Genomic DNA, 20901 nt, shown 5'->3' with positions numbered 1-20901 from the left:
AGGCAAAGAATTGATGAAGAAGATCCCAAAGGCAATCACAGCAACAATAAGTAAATGGCACCTGATGACATTAAAAAGCTTCTGCACAGCCAAAGATACTGTCAGGAGAGCAAACAGACAGCCTGAAGGAAACTGCAGGCCAACTCCAGCTCTGGCCCTGGGAGGCGGGTGGCAGCGCGAGGTCCCCCCGGGGTGTCAGGCGCGCTCCCTCCCTTGACATTTCCACCCTGCCTAGCGCTGGAGCTCGGGATCCCGGCGCGGGATTAGGGTCCTGAAGCCCAGATGCACTCTGAGCCACAGTCCCCAAACCACACATGACTTCCCCAAGGCCGCTCCCAGGAGGGAGATGGCTCCAACCGCCAAGGGTTCTGCAGCCCAGCAGCAGCAGTTCAGCCCGGATGGCGCCCGCCCGCCAGGGTAACACGTTGAGCCCAGGCCGGATTGGGCGCACCCCTTGTCTGGCCAGCGTCCAGGGCCGGGCAACATGCAAGACAGGCAGGGCCTCTCTCAACAAACTTCGGGGGAACGAACACTCACCAACTGCGGACTTCCTCCTCTTGGTCGGCGTCCAGCGGGCCATGGAGAGGCAGACGACGATGACCTCGCACTGCTCGGTCGGCTACAACAGCTTGGGCACCGGCCACCACGCAGCACTCTTGGGAGCCCTGCCTCCTGCCTGCGCACTCTGGGCTCTTCTGCCAAGTTCTGGCCAAGTTCGCCCAAATGCGCGGGCCGCCTCACCGCCTCTCCACTGCCCAAGGCCTGCACAGATCGGTCCGCTGGCTGTCACCTGCTATGCTGGGGCTGTCACCTGCTAGGCTGCTTGGCCTAGCCAGCTCCTCTTGGCACCACCTGGCCCCTCCCTTGGGACACAAAGAATTTCAAAGTTTTCCATCTTCCCTTGCCAACAACACACAGGGAATCTTCCAAAGCCGTAGTACTCCAGGACTATACCCTACCAATAACTAGCCATTGACAAAACTGTCATGCTACCCACATCTATGAAAAAGGTATCCCTTCAGAAACTACACTATCCACTATCAAAGTACCCACAACCAATACCAAAGTCCTTACCCCACATATCCTACAAACACACTTCTAATCCTGAGGGGGTAAAGAAAAAGAAAGCCACAATTCAAAAAAGAAAATCCCTGTCTATAACAAAATGTGGGAAAAACTCTTAGAGACATTGGCCTAGGGAAAGAATATATGAAGAAGACCCCAAAGACAATCACAGCAACAACAAAAATAAATGGGATCTGACGAAATTAAAAAGCTTCTGCAGAGACAAAGAAACTGTCACAAGAGTAAACAGACAACCTACGGAAAGGGGACAAATGGTCATATGCTACACATCCGATAAAGGACTGATAACTAGTATCTATTGAGAACTCAGGAAAATCAGCAAGAAAAAATCCAACAACCCTATGAAATATGGGAAAAGGACATGAATAGAAATTTTTCAAAAGAAGACAGAAGAATGGCCAACAAACCTATAAAAAAAATACTCACTATCTCTAATCATCAGGCAAAGGCCAATCAAAACCACAATGAGATAACATTTAAAGCCAATGAGAATGGTCTTTATCAAAAAGTCTCATAACAATAATTATTGGCGTGGATGCGGAGACACAGGAACACCCCTACACTGCTGGTGGGACTGCAAACTAGTGCAACCTCTGTGGAAAGCAATACGGAGATACCTTAAACACATACAAGTAGACCTACCATTTGAACCAGCAATCCCATTATTGGGCATCTACAAAAGAACAAAAGACATTCTATAAAAAAGACATCTGCACCTGAATGTTTATAGCAGCAAAATTCACAATTGCAAACATGGGGAACAACCCAAGTGTCCATCAATACATGAGTGGATTAACCAAATGTGGTATATGCATACCATGGAGTACTCCTCAGCTGTAAGAAACAATGGTGATACAGTATCTCTCATATTTTCCTGGATAGGATGGGAACCTATTCTACTAAGTGAAGTATCCCAAGGATGGTATAATAAGCACCACGTGCACTCACCATCAAATTGGTTTCACTGATCATCACCTAAGAGCACAGTTAGGAATAAGATTGATCCGGTGTCGGGCAGATGTGGGTGGGGGAGGGGAGGGGTGTATACATACATAATGAATGGGAAGTGCAGTGTATAGGGGATGGACACGTTTGAAGCTCCGACTCGAGGGGTTCGGGGGGAAAAGGGCAATACACGTAACCTAAACTTTTGTACCCCCATAATATGCTGAAATAAAAAAAATATAGCTTCTGCACACAAAAAGAAACTGTCAGAAGAGCAAACAGACAACCTACAGAATGGGAAATAATATTCCTACACTTCCAATAAACGACTGGTAACATTAATCTATTGAGAGCTCAGGAAAATCAGTAAGAAAAACTGAAACAACCCTATCAAAAAGGGGGAAAAGGACACGAATAGAAATTTTGAGAAAGAAGAATGGTGAACAAACATGAAAAAATCTTCAACATCTTTAATCATGAGGCAAACGTCAATGAATACCACAATGAGATATCACTTAAATCCAGTGACAATGCACCTTATCAAACAGTCCCAGAACACTAAACACTGGGGTGCATGCGGAGACACAGGAACACTCATACACTGCTGGTGGGACAGCAAACTAGAGCAACCTCTGTGGAAAGCAATACGGAGATACCATAAACACATGCAAGTAGACCTACTATTTGATGCAGCAATCCCATTATTGGGCATCTACCCAAAAGAACAAAAGACATCATGTTTGTACCTTTACATAAAAATTACACACTGCACAACCTAAGAAATAGTCATGAGAGTAAACAGACAACCTACAGAATGGGAAAAAATTTTCACATACTACACATCAGATAAAGGACTGATAAAAACAATATATTTAGAACTCAGGAAAATCAGTAAGCAAAAATCGAACAACCCTATCAAAAAGTGGGCAAAGGACAGGAAAAGAAATCTTTCAAAAGAAATAAAAATGGCTAACAAACACATGAAAATATGTTCAACATCTCTAATCATCAGGGAAATGCAAATCAAAACCACAATGAGATACCACTTAACTCCAGTGACAACGGCCTTGATCAAAAAGTCCCAAAACAATACATGTTGGCGTGGATGCGGAGAGACAGGAACACTGATACGTTGCTGGTGGGACTGTAAACTAGTGCAACCCCTATGGAAAACAATATGGAGATACCTTAAACAGATTCAAGTAGACCTACTATTCGATCCAGCAATCCCATTATTGGGCATCTACCCAGAAGAACAAAAGTCATTCTATGAAAAAGACACCTGCACCTGAATGTTTATAGCAGCACAATTCACAGTTGCAAAGATGTGGAAACAACCCAAATGCCCATCAATTCATGAATGGATTAGCAAAATGTGGTATATGTGTACCATGGAATATTACTCAGCTATAAGAAATAACGGTGATATGGCATCTCTTTGGTTCTCCTGGGGAGAGTTGGAACCCATTCTATTAAGTGAAGTATCCCCAAAATGGAAAAATAAGCACAACATGTACTCACCAGCCAACTGGTTTCCCTGACCATCACCTAAGTAAACATTTGGAATAACACCAATTGGGTATCAGACAGAGGTGGGGGCTGGGGGGAAGGGACGGGTGTATACCTACTTGATGAGTGCGATGCACACTATCTGGGGAATGCACACGCTTCAGGCTCAGACTCGGGGGGATGGGGGGGTATGGGCAATGTGTATAACCTGCACTTTTGTGCCCCTATAATGAGCTGAAATAAAAAAAATAAAAATAAAGATTACACAATGCATGCAACAAAAGCCTCAATATCAACAAAATCTTACTAAAAACAATTGTCTACCAGCTAGGACCAGGAGGGTGAAAGTGATTAAGCTACTTACTCACAAGCAAACCAAAGTCCTTACAAGCACACTCTTAATAGTGTGGGCATAAAGAAAAAGAAAGTCACAATTAAAAAAAAGAAAATCCCTGATAGAACACAACATGGGAAACACTCTTAGAGATGTTGGCCTAGGAAAAGAATTCATGAAGAAGACCCCAAAGGCAATCACAACAACAGCATAAATAAACAAGTGAGATCTGATGAAATTAAGGAGGTTCTGCAGAGCCAAAGACACTGTCACGAGAGCAAACAGACAACCCACAGAATGGGATAAAATGGTCACATGCTACACATCCGATAAAGGACTGATAACTAGCATCTATTGAGAACTCAGGAAAATCAGCAGGAAAAAACCAACAAGCCTGTCAACTGTGGGAAAAGGACATGAACAGAAATTTTTCAAAAGAAGACAAAAGAAGGGCCAACAAACCTATACAAAAATGCTCAGTATCTCTAATCATCAGGCAAATGCAAATCAAAACCATAATGAGATATCACTTAATGCCAATCAGAATGGTCTTAATCAAAAAGTCCCATGACAAAAAAAAATAAAATAAAATAAAATAAAAAGTCCCATAACAATAAATGTTGGCATGGATGCGGAGACAGGAACACCCCTACACTGCTGGTGGGACTGCAAACTAGTGCAACCTCTGCGGAAAGCAATACGGAGATACCTTAAATACATACAAGTAGACCCTAGTATTTGAACCAGCAATCCCATTATTGGGCATCTACAAAAGAACAAAAGACATGCTATAAAAAAGGCATGTGCACCCAAATGTTTATAGCAGCACAATTCACAATTGCAACGATGTGGACACAATCCAAGTGTCCATCAATCCATGAGTGGATTAATAAACTGTGCTATATGTATACCATGGAGTACTACTCAGCTATGAAAATAATGGTGATATAGCACCTTTCATAGTTTCCCGGATAGAGTGGGAACCCATTCTACTAAGTGAAGTATGCGAAGAATGGTAAAATAAGCACTGCATGTACTCACCATCAAATTTGTTTCACTGATCATCCCCTAGAGCACATTTAGGAAAATCTTTGATCCCGTGTCTGACAGATGTGGGCTGGCAGAAATGGGCGTATACCTACATAATGAGTGCGATGAGCACTGTATAGTTGATGGACACGTTTGAAGCTCTGACTCGGGGCAGGGGGGCAGGGCAATTGCCGTAACTTAAACTTTTGTACCCCCACAACATGCCAAAATAAGAATTTAAAGATAAACTACAAGAAAGAGCATAAAAAAAAAAAAAAAATCCCTGTCTACCAGACAATGTTGGAAAAACTCTTAGAGACATTGGCCTAGGCAAAGAATTGATGAAGAAGACCCCAAAGGCCATCACAGCAGCAACAACAATAAATAAATGGCACGTGATGAAATTAAAAAGCTTCTGCACAGCCAAAGATACTGTCAGGAGAGCAAACAGACAACCTGAAGGAAACTGCAGGCCAACTCCAGCTCTGGCTCTGGGAGGTGGACAGCGGCTGGAGGTCCCCTTGGGGCATCAGGCGACCTCCTTCCCTTGAGGTTTCCACCGTGCCTAGCGCTGGAGCTCAGGCTCTGGGCGCGGGAGTAGGGTCCCGAAGCCCAGCTGCACTCTGAGCCACAGTCCCCAAACCACACATGACTTCTCCAAGGCCGCTCCCAGGAGGCAGATGGCTCCAACCGCCACGGGTTCTGCAGCCCAGCAGCAGCAGTTCAGCCCGGACGGCGCCCGCCCGCCAGGGTATCACGGTGAGGCCAGGCCGGACAGGGCGCACCCCTTGTCTGGCCAGCGTCCAGGGCCGGGCAACATGCAAGACAGGCAGGGCCTCTCTCAACAAACTTCGGGGGGACGAACACTCACCAACCGCGGACTTCCTCCTCTTGGTCGGCGTCCAAGTGGGCCATGGCGGCGACGACCAGGACGACCTGGCACTGTTGTGGCTGCGGCTCTGGCGGCAGCGGCTACACCAGCTTGGGTGCCGGCCGCCACGCAGCGCTCTGGGGAGCCCTGCCGCCTGCGTGCGCACCCTGGGCTCTTCTGCCAAGATCCGGCCAAGTTTGCCCAAATGCGCGGGCCACCTCACTGCCTCACCACCGCCCCAGGCCTGCACAGATCGGTCCGCTGGCTGTCACCTGCTATGCTGGGGCTGTCACCTGCTAGGCTGCTTGGCCTAGCCAGCTCCTCTTGGCACCACCTGGCCCCTCCCTTGGGACACAAAGAATTTCAAAGTTTTCCTTCTCCCCTTGCTAGGCAGCTGCCCACATGCAGTTGTCATCTCCCATAGTAACAATGCTGCCTTCTGTAATACCTCCTGCAGGACCTGCCTCAGGCTGTTTTACAGGTAACTTTTTTTTAATAAGTAGAAGGAGTAAAATAACAAAAAAATAACAATAAAAATACACTGTAATAAACATCTAACCTGGCGCCGTATTCATTCACCGTCATTACCGCATGCTATGCACTGCATTTTTCGCGTGTGCTGTAGGTCGTATGACTGGCATGCAGTGGATTTGTTCACACCAGCACCAGCATGCACAAAAAAGATGAAATTGTCTAATTACTTGGTTGCCTACCTGTTCGCTGTCTGTCTCTTCAGCACTGAGGTGTGAGCGACATCCTGTCGAGGGCAGCATCTGACGCTCAGCACTGAATCCCGGAGTCTGGAACGACACCTGGGACAGAGTCCATGGTCCAAACACACTGACAAGCGAGATGATGGACAGGGCAGCAGCTGTTTGGGGGCCACTCATTTCTAAGATGAGAAATCTCAAGTCCAGATAAACCGGTAAGTCGCAGAGTGAGGCTCGAATCCAGACCCTCTGACTCCTAGCCCAGTGCTCACACCAGCCGTGGGCTGCCGCTTCCTCTGACGAGAGTAAAGGGCAAACACACATTGCAAAGGTGCTTCTGAGCCAGGCACCGTATTGCACACCTACATGTAGTCCCTGCTGCTCAGGAGGCCGAGGAGGGAGGATCCCTGGAACCCAGGAGTTTGAGATCAGCAACACAGCAAGACCCTGTCTCAAAAACACCAAAAAATGGTGCTTTTAAAGGCATTTTTTATTAGTTTTATTAGTTTATTCCCAGACTTCTAGGGTAGCCAGGGGAGGATTATGATTTAATTTAAACAGTAAAGAAATCTTGGCTTTCCGCAGTTTTGATGTTGCCAAGACCATACTCCCATTAGGGGAACCAGACCTCAGGGTCCACACCAAGCGGCCATTCTGACCTTTGCCCCCAGCCATTCAGAAGTGAGAGAAAGAGGCTCTCAGGTCAGGGAGGGATATGAAGTGTCCTCGGCCGAGCAAGGGGAAGGACAAGGAACATGTCCTGCAAGGGCCCCAAGCTGTGGCCTATTAGAGAACCCTGGTTTAGGGACAGGGTCATGGGGAGCGCTGGAGCCTGGATTCCAGGCCTGTCTGTGGCCAGAGTAAGCCCCAGTCTCTCTGGACCTTGGTGTCCCAGAGTCTGCACTGAGGCCTGACCCTAATTCCTGGTCCCAGGCTGCTGACCTGTCCCTGTCCCTTTCTCCCCTCCCTACCTCCCGGGGCCTAGAGGGACAGCCTGGAGACTGTCCTGGACCTTGGCTCAGCCCCTGGCCAGGATTGCCCTGTGCCCACCTACCTGGATGCTGACCTGGGTGGGCTGGGAGGAGAAGAGGCTGCCCAGGGCTGCAGCTTTTATTCTCTGAAATCGGAGGCCTGCCTTGGCAGATTTTGTCGGACTTCTCCCAGATCCCTCCTTCTACAGACATAATCGATCCTCAGGATTTAAGGCCTTACAGCCTCCTCTTCAGAACCAGCTGCTCTCTGACCACCCCAGCTCCCCCCCTTGGGGGAACACTCACAGATTCTGAATGCAGAGTGGCACGCCTTGGGGGGTACACTGCCTGCACAGGGCACCCCAGTGCAGGAGAGTCACTGCCATGTTGTAAGTTTGGTAAAGCAACATGAGGGAGACTTTGGATGTTCTCATAGACACCAAAACTGCAAATTGAGGGCCATTACCAGTGGAAGAGGGTGGTTATGAATACCAGCCGTCACCAGGTGACCAGCTGCAGAACCCAGGGCCGTACTGGTCAGGAGCACCTCTTCCTTATTCTGTTAGGAACACGTTTGTGTGCGGGAAGACAAGAATATTGTATTTTCTTATAACTTAGATTTCTAAAACAACTCTGCATTTATTCTCCTGTTGGATCCCACCACAAAGGTGGTAGAGGAGGCCGGCACAACTCTATATTCACCCTACACCACTGAGGATCCCAGTTCTCGAGAGTAAGCCTTTGCACAATGTCTGACGATGTTAGATTTGATTTAGATTTGTCCCCAGGCCACGGACTCAAGGCCTTGAGCTTGCCGCCATCGACACAGCTCCTTCTCACAGTCCTTCAGTCTCACAAAGGGGGATCCCAGTTCTCTCTCCCAGCCTGGAGCCCAGCACTGAGGCAGGAAGAGTGGGGAGGAAGAAAGTGCATCCTCTGCGCCCCTTCGCTTCACAGTTCCCAGGACAGGAGACATCCTCCACAAATCTCAGCCTCAGGGGGCTCCCTGCTTCCAGCCTGGCCCGCTAGGGGCATCCCCACAAGGCAGCTTGAGTGGCCCTGGGGACACACCCCCGCCCTGCTCCATGCCCTTGGGCCCCACCTCTCACTCAGGCACTGCCCGTACCCTGGGCCGGCCCCTCCCCATCCCGTCCTCTTCTACTGCCCCTCGGGCCCTGGGCTTCTGCGCCTCACTTTTCCTGTGGTTTCTGCAACACTGCAGGCTCACTCCTGCCTCTGGGCCTTTTCACTCGCCTGTCCTCAGCCCAGAATAGTCTCTCCCCAGACACCCAGTCTCGTCTCACCCCTTGCCCCTGTAGCGATGCTGGTCCTGGTCCGTGCATTCACAGTGGCAGCCCTCGCTCTGCCAAGTCTCCCGAGTGATTTATCTTCCAAGCAGCTGTCACCTGCTCATCTATGTAATAATCTCCTTGTTTTGCTCACTGCCTGTCTCTCCTGGCTGGAAAATGGCACCTCTGGGGACTGGGAGCCTCCCTTCTTTTGATCCCTACAATTTCTCCAGCCCCCAGAGTAGCAAGTTTTCAGTAAATGTAGCAAGAATGTTGCTTAATGAGAGAATGAAATGCTACGCCTCAGGGAGGTCATTTCCTGACTATTTCCTGCCCCCTGCAGCATGAAGTAGAATTGCCTGTGAGCACCCCTTCCCCCACAGCACCGCTGTTTTTCTTCTAGGCAAGGGAGGGGCATTTTGATGTGCTTGTTTCAGGTCTCTCCCCATGGGGTGTGGAGTCCCTGGGGGCTGGCGCTGTCTCTGCCTGTTCACCACCCGACCCCCAGCCCAACCCAGAGCCTGGGGGACTGCGGGGCTCAGGACATTCTGAGGGAAGAAGGAACGAAGGAAGGAGAAAGATGCTGTTCCATGTATGTTGGGCAGCCTGAAAGCATCTCACACCGTAAACATTTTGATTTTGTTTCTGGAAATGGAACGTGAAGGTGGAGGCCAACCCCACATACACACAGTCATTTCACAGTGTTGATTGTTCAACAGCTGGAAGGAGTTTGCACTCGTGGGTCCATAAGCTGTGACCCAAGCCTTAGCCCCGGGAGGACCAGGGAATGGTTCACTGATGCTTTGTGTTCTACCTGGGAACTTTCCCTCTCAACCTTGCAGCCCTCCTCACTCTGATCCCAGAAGGACTCACTGGGATCCACGGCCTCCGGCCACCCTCAGCTCTCCCAGCCTGTCTGGTTCCAGCCTTTCCCAGCGGCTTCAGACAAGGACAAGTACAACTGACTGCCTCCCTGTCTGATTTCAGCGTTTCAGATTTATTTTATTTTTTTTTACTTTTACGTTCTCTTTTGCATAATAAACTTTTAAAGCATAGAATTCATTTTCCAGAGCTCACCCCTTAAATACCAGTTTGGAGGTGCAGGAAAGGAGATATGCGTGTGGAAGGAGGTGTTTCTCCCATTACAGTGCATGGGCTGCTCTCCCTGGGGCAACACAAGGGAGCCTCTCCAGGCAGTCTCTGTGCCCACTCAGATGACATAAAAGGTGAATGTGGCGTGCACATGTGTGCGTGCACACACACAGACACACATGAACGTGCATGCAGGCACACATGCACACCACACACACAGACACACACATGCACACATGATCATGCCCATGCGTGTACACACATGCACATAGGTACACTTTTGCAAGAACAAGGAAAAATGGGGCCCAAAGCAGACGTTGCACAGACACTGGTCGCCCGTGGCAGAGCCTGTGGAGGCTGCCCCTGTCAGCTGAGGCCTGTGGGGGGCAGGCCTGCCGCGGAGGAGGCGGCTCAGGAATTGGGTCCATCTCAGCTGGTGATGGCACATTCTTTTCACCTCAGGGTCTCTGCTCCCCAGGGCCAGGGAAGGCTTGGTGGACAGGTGGCTTTTCTGAGGAGCTGCCACAAAATGCCCAGTGCTTTCCCTGCTCCAGGTTAACCCGGTCGTGGAAAAGAATCTACTAGAAAGCTAACTAACTGGGAAGCTCAGTGCCTGGGTGAGGGAAAACCATCTTAGCAGCACAGAAAGCCGTGGCTGCTGTTCCCCACCTCTGTTCCTCACGTTTGCCTTTGAGCGCTTCTCCCAGGCCTGCTCCCAGGCCGGGGAAATGGCCGCGCTAATAAGGTCTGACTCAGGGGGTGAGGGGGGCGATGCAGGCGCCGTCACTCCGGGCCGCCTGCTCTGCCCTGGCGCCTGGGCCGCTGCCTTCAGCCGCACCCCACGGCCTGGCGCCCTGGAACGCGCCAGCCCCTCCCATCCCACCTGTCAAGCTGGAGCCCTTCCTTGGCCACCCAGGTGTCCTGCCCCCTCCTCCGCCAGGCGTACCTGACTGTCCCTCACCTTGATGCCGGAGAGCAATGTCCACCTCCGCTGTGACCAGCTTCCCACCCACCTCGGATCCAGGCCTCGACTGTGGCTGTGACTGTGGCCTGTGGCCAGGCCTTTCCTTGCGTGCTTCTGGAAGAAGAAGGAGGAGGAGGAGGGAGATGAGGAGAAAGAGAAGAAGGAAGAAAAGATGGTTATTACTAACATCTCTTATAAACATAGATTAAAATTTCTTAACAAAGTATTAGGAAATCGAATCTAGTAACATCCAAAAAGTGTAATACATTATGGGTAAGTAAGATTTATTTCACTTAGGAAGTGAAAATGCAAGGTTGGTTTAACAATCAAAAAGTAAACACTGTAATTCACCATATCAACAAAATACAGGCAACAAACCATTTAATAATTTCAATAGGTGCTGAGAAACATTACAAAATGCAATGCTCAGTCATGATTTAAAAAAAAAAAACAAAACAGCAAACTACAAATAGAAGTGAACTTCTTCAGTCTAATGAAAGGTATCTACAAAAACCTAAACCTACTATCATGGTTTAATATTGTCTTTATAAAGTGGGATCAAGGCAAAAACATGCAATCTCACCATCTCTTTCAATGTACTGGAGTTTCTATCCAGTACAATCAGGCAAGGATTTCAAGACAATCTAATGTGGAAAGGACTGTCTTTTTCACAAAGGTACTAGAACTACTCGTTATCCACAAGAAATACAAAATTTGCCTTTGGCCCTATTTCACACCATACAGAACACATAACTCAAAATAGATCATAGGCAAAGACATATAAAAAATTATAAATCTGTTGGAAATAAACATAGAAGCATATCTTTGTGACTTGGGGCAGGAAATGTTTTACTTAGGACACTGAAAGCAATAAGTATAAACAAAAATATTCATAAATTATAATTCATGAAAATTAAAACTTTTGGCTTTGAAAGATCCCATTAAGAAAGTGAAAAGGCAGGGTCCAGAGTAGGAATAAAAAAATTACAAATTATAGATGTGGTAGCCAGAATATGTTATATAAAAAACTCCTATAACTTAACACTGAAATGACCAAAATTTACTTATAAAATGGGCAAGATGTTTGAATAAACATTTTACCGAACAGGATAAACAACAGGCCAATAAGCATATTAAAATGTGCTATGCAAATTGTAATTATTGTGAATGATTACACATACATCAGTATGGCTAAAAAAATTAAAAATTTTACAAATATTAGCAAGAATGAGAAGAATGAGAATCAGTCAGAACTCTCATAGATTATTAGACAGAATGTATGTACAATGTTACAAAATTAAACCCATCCTATGACTCGACAACCCCACTTTAAGGCTTTTCTCTTTTCCCAAGAGAAATGAAAATATATGTCCACAGAGAGACTTCTACAAAGTTCAGAGCAGCTTTATTCATAGGACCTCCAAAGTAGAAACACCGTAGGTGTTCATCAAGGAAAACTGGATAAATTGTGGCATATCTGCACAATGGCATTTTACTTAGCAGTGATAATGGAATGAACTCAGAAGATAGAAGTTTGGAGACAGACAGACACAACCCAAACGAGGAAGGCCAGGTGAAGATGGAGCCAGAAAGTGGAGTGACGTGTTTACAAGACAAAGAACACCAACGCTGGCCAGCAACCACAAGAAGCTGGAAAGAGACCAGGACTGGTTCCTCCCTGGAGACCTCAGAGGAGGCGTGGCCCTGCTGACTCCTTGATGTGGGACTTCCAGCCTCATGAACTGTGGGAGTTTGCTTTAAGTCACCCAGTTTGTGGTAACTTGTTATGGCAGCCCTAGTGAACTAACATGGTGTGACATTATTCTGTCTCTTGCTAAGGATTTGGATTACAGAGATGTATAAACTTCTCTAATGTGCACTGAAGATTTGTGCTTTTTATCTGTTAAAGAGATAAAAAAATAAACTCTAAAGATTAAACAAATATTCATGATATGTGAGCAGAAGTGTTTTGGAAAATTTCCCTTGATGTCTAAAAGTTACCATGAAATCCCTAAAAAATTAGATGGATTGATTGTTAAATAGAGGAATAGATGAGACAAGAGAAAGTAGAGTCAAATATTGAGGTATATGAATATCTATTGTAAATGACTTTTTTTTCTGAGACAGAGTCTCACTCTGTGGCCTCGGCTAGAGTGTAGTGGCATCAGCATAGCTCGCTGTAACCTCAAACCTCTGGGCGCAAGTGATCCTCCTGCCTCAGCCTTCCCAGTAGCTGTGACTACAGATGTGTACCACCACACCCGGCTAACTTTTTTCTATTTTTTTTGTAGGGATGGGGTCTCACTCTTGCTCAGGCTGGTCTTGAACTCCTGACCTCAAGCAATCCTCCTGCTTCAGCCTCCTAGAGTGCTAGCATTACAAGTGTGAGCCATGGCACCCAGCCTGTTTATTATAAATGATTTTAAACTTCAATGTATGTTTGAAAACACAAAATAATAATTTGCTGGAAGAAACAATAAAGTGTTGGAGGAAAAAAGTGAAGTTAGATCAAACGCTTTCTGAACCCCTGGTCCAGGACTCTTTGCCTTCCAAAGCAGAGTCTGTTCAAGTCAGAACCTCCTGAGATAGACGGCTGCAACACCAAGCTCTTGGGCGGCCGTGCCTTAGGTTGACCTGCTCAGGAGCAGCCCCCGCAGCCTGAGGGAACCAGACGCAGGTGCTATGACCCAGCACCCTGATGCCTGGGCCCTGAGAATGCAGGAGAACACTGTCCAGTCTCTGTAGAAGCTTCGGAAGAATTTCATTCTTGTCAGCGCGATTGGCAAGAGGGCAGACGGGCATCAGAGAAGCTGTTGGCAGCTGTGTGGCAGCTCTGTGCTCCCTTCACGGAGGGCCTTGGCAGTGCAGGGAAAGCTCAGGGGAGAAGGTGGGGGCGCTGCATACAGGGGGATACCCCTGGCAGCTGTTTCCCCACACAGAGCCATCCCCCGAGGAACTGCAACACTTCAGTGACAGAGTTGCGTGCCAAGCCAAGGGGGAGGCAGATCTCATCAACGGGACAGGAAGCAAGGACCCAGTGCGCTGAGTGGGTTGCACCTCCACTCTGGAATGAGGCAGCGAGGAGGAGGGGCCATGGCAATACTGTGCTGTTACATGGACAAGTCTCATGAAACGAGTCAGTTGCCGGGGGTAATGATTTCCTGGTTCTCATCCAAAAGCATCAACAAATTGCAGGCCACCACAGAAAACATTAAAATCATAAATGGCCTTTCCTGTTCCCAGTAATTTATAGGTCAGGTTGAGGATGCAGAAGTGTTTGTCTAAAAAGATGCAAAAATATAAACCAAGCAAAATCCTGAGGGCTATAATTCAGAGACTGATCGATTTTGAGTTCCAAAGGGGGCAACATTCCAAGGCAGTAGAACATAGCACAGGCCTAGACTGGGGCAGAGCTCGGCAGAAGGACGGGGACCTGGTCGTGTAGCATTGGGCTCCGTGAGCAACCTTCAGGCTATGACCTTGGACAAACCTTTCACCATCTTGGACTAAAATACCCCAATTCACAGTATAGACATAGGAGAATTTGTATTTTTTAAGGGCATAAGGACTGTAAAAATATAAAATAACTATATTATTAGTCCCAAATTTGACTGCTTGAACAATCCCACTTTCTAGGAAGTGGGGGGTGGGAGGAGCCTCAGGGGGCACCTCTTGGATGTTCCTGCAGAGAAAGACGGGGCTCCCTGGCCCATCTCCTTTCCTGCCTCACGGGCCCTGCTTTGGTGACAGAGGGATGTTCCTCCTGTCTCTGCCACCTTAGAGATCAGCCAAGAAGATCCTGCCCTCTCTGCCTTCACCCATCACCTGAGGAGGGTGCACCTTTCCTGCTTGAGACAGATGATAATCAGATAATTTGCTGTGGTAGTTACAACTCTTAGCAAAAGCAGGCATGTCCCTAGCCTACACCTCCCCGGTTTTAGTCACCAACAGCTCATGGCTTGTGGTGGATGAAAGACAGCTGCAAATTGTTTGCTGCTTCTCCAACTGAGAGATGGCATCTAATTACTCTTCCCTCGGATCTGCGTGGGCTTTTTGACTGCCCAGCCAAGTATGACATGGCAGTCCTGGCCTTGTGCAAGTCTTCAGGCCTGAGCCTTCAAAGACTGGCAACTTCTATTTCCTATCTGTTAGAATCCATGCTCAGCTCCCCTGAGACAGCTGTGGGGGAGCCCAAAACAGGCCCGTGGAGTTGCCCAGTGGAGAGAGAACAATGCCTGGCCAGTGCTATCTGTTCCAGCCATGCCAGCCTGAAAAACAGACATATGAGTGGAAAAGCCATCTCGGACATTCCAGCCCCAGCAAGCAGCCATGGAGAAGCAACAAGGAGGCCAGCCAATAGCCAGAATCATGTCCCAGAAATAAGATGCCAGTTATGTTGTCCCCAGCCACCACCAACTATTCCAACCACACCTTCTTTGGCCCTCTCATGATAGAGCAGAGCTGTGCTACCTCCGCATACCATGCCCTAATTCCCAACGCACACAAATGTGAGCCCCCCAGCAGCTGTTGTTTGAGGCCACTAGGTCCTAGACTGGTTTGCTGCACAGCAACAGATAGCTAGGCTGTGCAAACACATAGAGTTTTATTCATTTTCAAAAATGGGGAAATCCTAGATCAGGTATTGTCTCTACATCAGTATACACTTCATCTGCTACCTTAGAGAGCAAAGCCATCCTGCTTTATTATAAAACCGCCACTGTCCAGAACACAACTTGACACTTCACAGGTCATCTGTCTACTGTCGCAACTTCCCAGTACCCGGGGGCAAGTCCAGTAAATACAGCTTTGGACCCAGTATTTCAAAGTCATAAAGCTTTATATTTGCCCCTACCTCAATGCGGGCCTGATGGTATTAACTCCCAAGTTCCTTAGGGTTACCACATTTTCTCTAGGGATATCCAAGTCCATTACCATCAGCACTGATACAGTAAGCCCATCCATGCAGCAAAGCATGAAGAAAACAACCCAGCTTTTCATTGTGAAATAAGTATTATTTGCTGACTTTTATTTCAATTCCTCACTGAAAACCAGACACCTTTGCAAGATGTCATACCAGGTACTAAAACAGGAGCCTAACAATCTTACAGAGCAGTGGGATGCCTTTGTTGAAAAATAGCTGTGCGTTTGTATATTTTGCTCCTTCATTTTATAACCACCAATAGTAGCTGCATATGTTCTTTTTCTAGTATTCCCTGTGCCTTTCCTCTTTCTACTGCTCACTCAGACGTGGCCAAGTTGGCAGTATTGGCCAGAAGCCTGTGGCTGAGTGAAAGCTTGACATTAGATATTTATCATCTCAGAATGTCTTCCATCTCTAGACCTCTTTTTCGGATTTTTCTAAATAGGATGTGTTTCAGTCATAGCTGAAATTAATTTGTTATTTCTTAATATATCAAGTTCTGGGTGAAAACTGGATAATGCAATGCATTTATTATTTTATCTCTCCTCTGTTTATTCTACTGTGAAATTGTTTTTTGCTAAGTGATTAATTCTGCCAAGGCTTTCTCCTCTTGTTCAGTAAATTGTAGCTTTTAGAAACAAGATGCTGACTGGCTCGCCTGTTATCAGAGGTGTCCTTACAGCTGTGTCAAACGTTGCTGCTGACAAATGACTGCACCCATGTCCTTTGTTCATTAGCTGTGGCTGCTTTCCTGTGGGGACGAGCAACAACCTCACGTCTTCTGGGAGACCAACTGAGTGGCTTTGATGATCCGGGAAAAGCAGAGAGAGAGAGAGAGAGAGAGAGAGAGAAAGCTAGGTCAGACGCCCAGTGTGACAAAGCCCTGGTCACCATCTCTGTCCACAGACAGCTTCTGAATCTCAAGTCCCCACTGAGGAAAGGAACACATTGCACATTGTCCTGAAGGGCAAAGCAGGGCAGGTTAGAGAGCTCTTGGGGTGGTGTGATGGATGGGATGTTAAGAAAATTTTCAACACTAAGGAAAACAGGCCCTGCACAGTTTTCTTAATTGGTTTGTTTTTACCTTGAGATCATGAGAACTGGTTAGTTAGGACCAGATCAAGCAAAGGACTGGGTCAGAAATTGCACCTAGGCTGAGCATGGTGGCTCACGCATGCAGTCCCAGCATTTTCAGAAGCTGAGGCAGGAGGATCCCTTGAGGCCAGGAATTTGAGCTAGCCTGGGCAACATGGCCAGACTCTGTCTTCACAAAGAATAGAAAACTTAGCCAGGCATAGAGGTATGCACCTGTAATCCCAGCTACTTGGGAGGCTGAGGCAGGAAGGTCACTTGAGCCTAGGAGTTTGAGGCTGCATTAAGCTATGATGACACCACTGCACCCTAACCTGGAGAATAGAGCAATATCTTGTACCAAAATGAAGAAGAAGGAGAAGGTGAAGGAGAAGAAATGATGTTGCACCTTGACCCTCCCACTTAGGAGGAACCAGGACTTAAGGGAACGGACTTGGCTTCTAGTATGGATGGAGAGTTCCAACTGGCCAAGCAAGTCTGACATCAAGGTGGATATGGTCATGCAGGGCCAGGCAAATGGGCCACATGGGGCTCCAGGTGAAGTGTCTTAACAAAAGTGAAACTTAGAAGTCCAGGCAAGATGACCTCATGAGTGTCTGTCCTCATGTAGCAGGGTCTCAGCTGCTGATTTTCGGGAGAACAGTGGTAAGAACAAGGCAAAGCCTTAAGCCCAGGAGTGCTCCGGGATGTGAGGAGGTTCACTGGAGCAGCCAATAGGCAGAAATGGAGTCATAAGAATTGGGGCCCAGGGCGGGCTCAGCAACAGAGCAAGAGTCATGGTTATCAGATCCTCACACTGGGTCAGGGCAGGGCCTGCAGCAAGGGCCCCTGCAGGCTGAGCCCTGGCATGGTACTGCAGCAACATCTTCCATTCTGCGTCCAGTCAAGCTAGTCAGGAGGATGCAGTCTACATGGAGGCTAAGGAGAATACGGAGTCTGGGAGACATGTGGTTGCCTCCTGCAGGTGGAGGTCAAGTGTGCTCATCGTGGATGGAGGCTGGGAACCACCATGCATGGAACCAAGGCCAGGGCTGCAGTTCCTCCAGAACACTCACCTGGGCTTAACGCCACAGCAATAGTCTAAACCCCAGGTACTCACTGATCTTCTTGCAATGCATTTATAGGTGCCAGAGGACTGAGTAATTGAAAGAGAATGGCTGTGGCATTAGTGCCTGGCACACGGTAGTTGCTCATTTCTTCATCATACAATGAATAAACAGCCCACAGAAAGCCATCATCAGCTTGACACAAAGCACCCTCTACTGACAGGAGAGGGTCGTCAGGATGGGGCCTGGGTGAAAAGGTAACAGGATTGACCGGGAGAGGCCAGGACTAGAGTTCCACATGGGAGGGGACCTCAGAGACACTAAGGACAAAAATCAAGTGAGATAATAAAGCTGTTGCAATGTTTAAAGCCTTCCAGCAAAAACTACATTAATTTGGCATTATATATTAGGTTTGTTCCTTTTATCACATTAAAAACGGAGACTACCTGAGGCAACTACGGCTACCCCAGGCCAAGATGGTTTTTCTTGTGGCTTTCCCTTCATCTCAGAGAGTGACGTCATTCAATGTCCAGGCTGTGAAATGCTCAGGACAGCTGTTCCCGCTGTCATGCGGGCCGCACAGGAGTGCGAGGGACGGAAATACACCCCAGAATGGCGTAAAGCTTTACAGAGACACAGTAACCCCTACCTGAGGCCACACAGAACATGGCACTCACTTCTCTTTGGAAACAGCCTCCACGAAGCCAGAGGGAAGGCGGGAGGGCAGCGAGGGAGGAGGTGACGACAGAGGGCATCACGCGGTTGCTCCACAGGCGATTTGCTCTGAGGGCCTCTTGGTTGGACGGTCAACACTCACAGGCTTCACAGAGAGCTGGAAACTGGGTCTGTCATAATTTTGAATTATTCTTCTCATTTTACAGCTTGCAAAACTGAAACTCAGGGAGACTGAGTGAGTGACAAAGCCACACAGCCGGTAGATGTACTGAAATGTGCAGTCAGGCCGGAGAGAGGTAAAGGCTTTAAGACAGGAAAGGAGGTTGGTTCCATCAGAGCAAGTTGGCAGCAAGATGGGATCCCGGAATTTAGCACCGGTGGGTCTAGAGTCATAGCTGGTGGGCCCTGATCCTGGGGCAGAGGCTGTCCAGCCGGATGTAGGAAGCCCGGCCCAGGTACGGATGATACCATAAAATGCTGACCACTTCACGTCGCCTTTGGCGCAAAGGGATTATCAGACTGTCAGACTTCATATACCTGGGCTCAGGCGTGGGACTTCACCAGCTTTCACCTGAGACTGGCTGTGGGAAGGTGTCCACATACTCCATCATTCCAGCTGGGAAGCCGGGAGTGAAGCAGGCCACCGTTAATGATGACAGCAGAGGCGCGGGACCAGTTCTGGGGGAGCCGGGATGCTGGTCACCTCAGTTAGAAGCAGAGTCTGTGTATCAGGCTGATCGTGATGCCAAAATTCCAGGATACAGAGTGTCTTTGTCTCTTCCCTGAAAGGGCCAAGTGCAGCCCTGCCATGGACTAATGGGCCAGCGCTGGCCTCTCTCTGCAGGAGTCACCACCCTTCTTCAGCTCTGAGGATCCAGAAAGACATCCCAGACGCTTGGGACTTGAGAGCCAGAAGCACGGAGGAAGCATGGCACCAGCCCAACACCGAGAGGCCTGGGTTCCAGATCTAGCACGGTCATAAGTTGGCATGCGACTAGGCCCCTACCTCACTTTCTTCCTCAGTACGACGGGGAAAATGACAATAATAATTATTTCCTCACCTACCGTGTGTTTGCTCTGGTGATCAAATGAGTTGCAGATGTCAGTTTCCCTCTGGAAGTCACTAGTCAGACAAATGCGAGAGACCATATGCAACGCCACAAATGCTGGGACAGCGGGTGTGGCTTGTCCTCCCTCAGTGGAGCTGTGAGCTCTGTGGTAATCACACGAAAGACCCTCCCTGCCAGGTTATGAGCTCTGGCGGGCAGGCGGGGAGGTGAAGGAAGAGCAGCATGCTCTCCCTAGGGTGCCTGGCAGGGCCAGCCTCATGGGCACATGGCCTGAGCAGTTCCCCTGGGTCCTGGCTCAGAAGGGCCTTGTGCTCTGCTGTCATGGTTTTGAAATTCTGAATAACGCTTGAACGAAGAGCCTGTATTTTCATTTTGCAGTAGGCCCCACAAATTATGCAGCTGGACCCACTCACAGCTATAGGAAGGACGCAGGGGAAGAAGGAGTGGGGATGCTGCAAGGCATGTGACACCTCTTGGTCTCAGCATTTTGTAGCCACACAGGTGGCCAATAAGGCATGTTCCAAACAACATCCCTGTCTCTGAGCCAGAGGGGATTGCGGGAGGAGGTGCTTTCTCTCCGTGTGGATTTTAGAATAGCACATGAGAGATCACGACGGGAGACACTGTCACCTGCCGGAGTATCAGGGAACTTCAGCGATGAGGGGAGGGTGGGGAAGTCAAAGCACTTCAGAGACCCAGGGCAGAAGGAACCAGCAAGGACTAAATGGAGAGCAAGTGAGAAACCAAAGACCCCCTGTGTCTGTTGGGTCGTAAAGAAAGGCATTCGGGTTTCCAGCAAAAGATCTCAAAACCAGTTTAGTTTTTATGGTTTTTCTCTGTGAAGACCCTGGTAAGAGGTTGAAAAGACAAGATATAATGTGGGTGACAATATTTGCAAGCCACGAAGCTCACAGAGTACTAGTATGTATAATATATAAAGAACTCTCAGAACTCAACACTAAAAAAAATTAAAACTAAAAATTAAAAAACAAATTCAATTAGAAAGAAGGAAAAAGGTTTTTTTTTTTTTTTTGAGACAGGGTCTCTTTCTGTTGCCTCGCTAGAGTGAGTGCCGTGGCGTCAGCCTAGCTCACAGCAACCTCAGACTCCTGGGCTTAAGCGATCCTACTGCCTCAGCCTGCCGAGTAGCTGGGACTACAGGCATGCACCACCATGCCCCGCTAATTTTTTTCTATATATATTTTTAGTTGGCCAGATAATTTCTTTCTATTTTTTTTTTTAGTAGAGATGGGGTCTCGCTCAGGCTGGTCTTGAACTCCTGACCTTGAGCGATCCA

Source organism: Lemur catta, chromosome 7, assembly GCF_020740605.2.
Source record: "Lemur catta isolate mLemCat1 chromosome 7, mLemCat1.pri, whole genome shotgun sequence".
Classification (NCBI taxonomy): Eukaryota; Metazoa; Chordata; class Mammalia; order Primates; family Lemuridae; genus Lemur; species Lemur catta.
Note: the sequence above shows the minus strand (reverse complement) of the source record.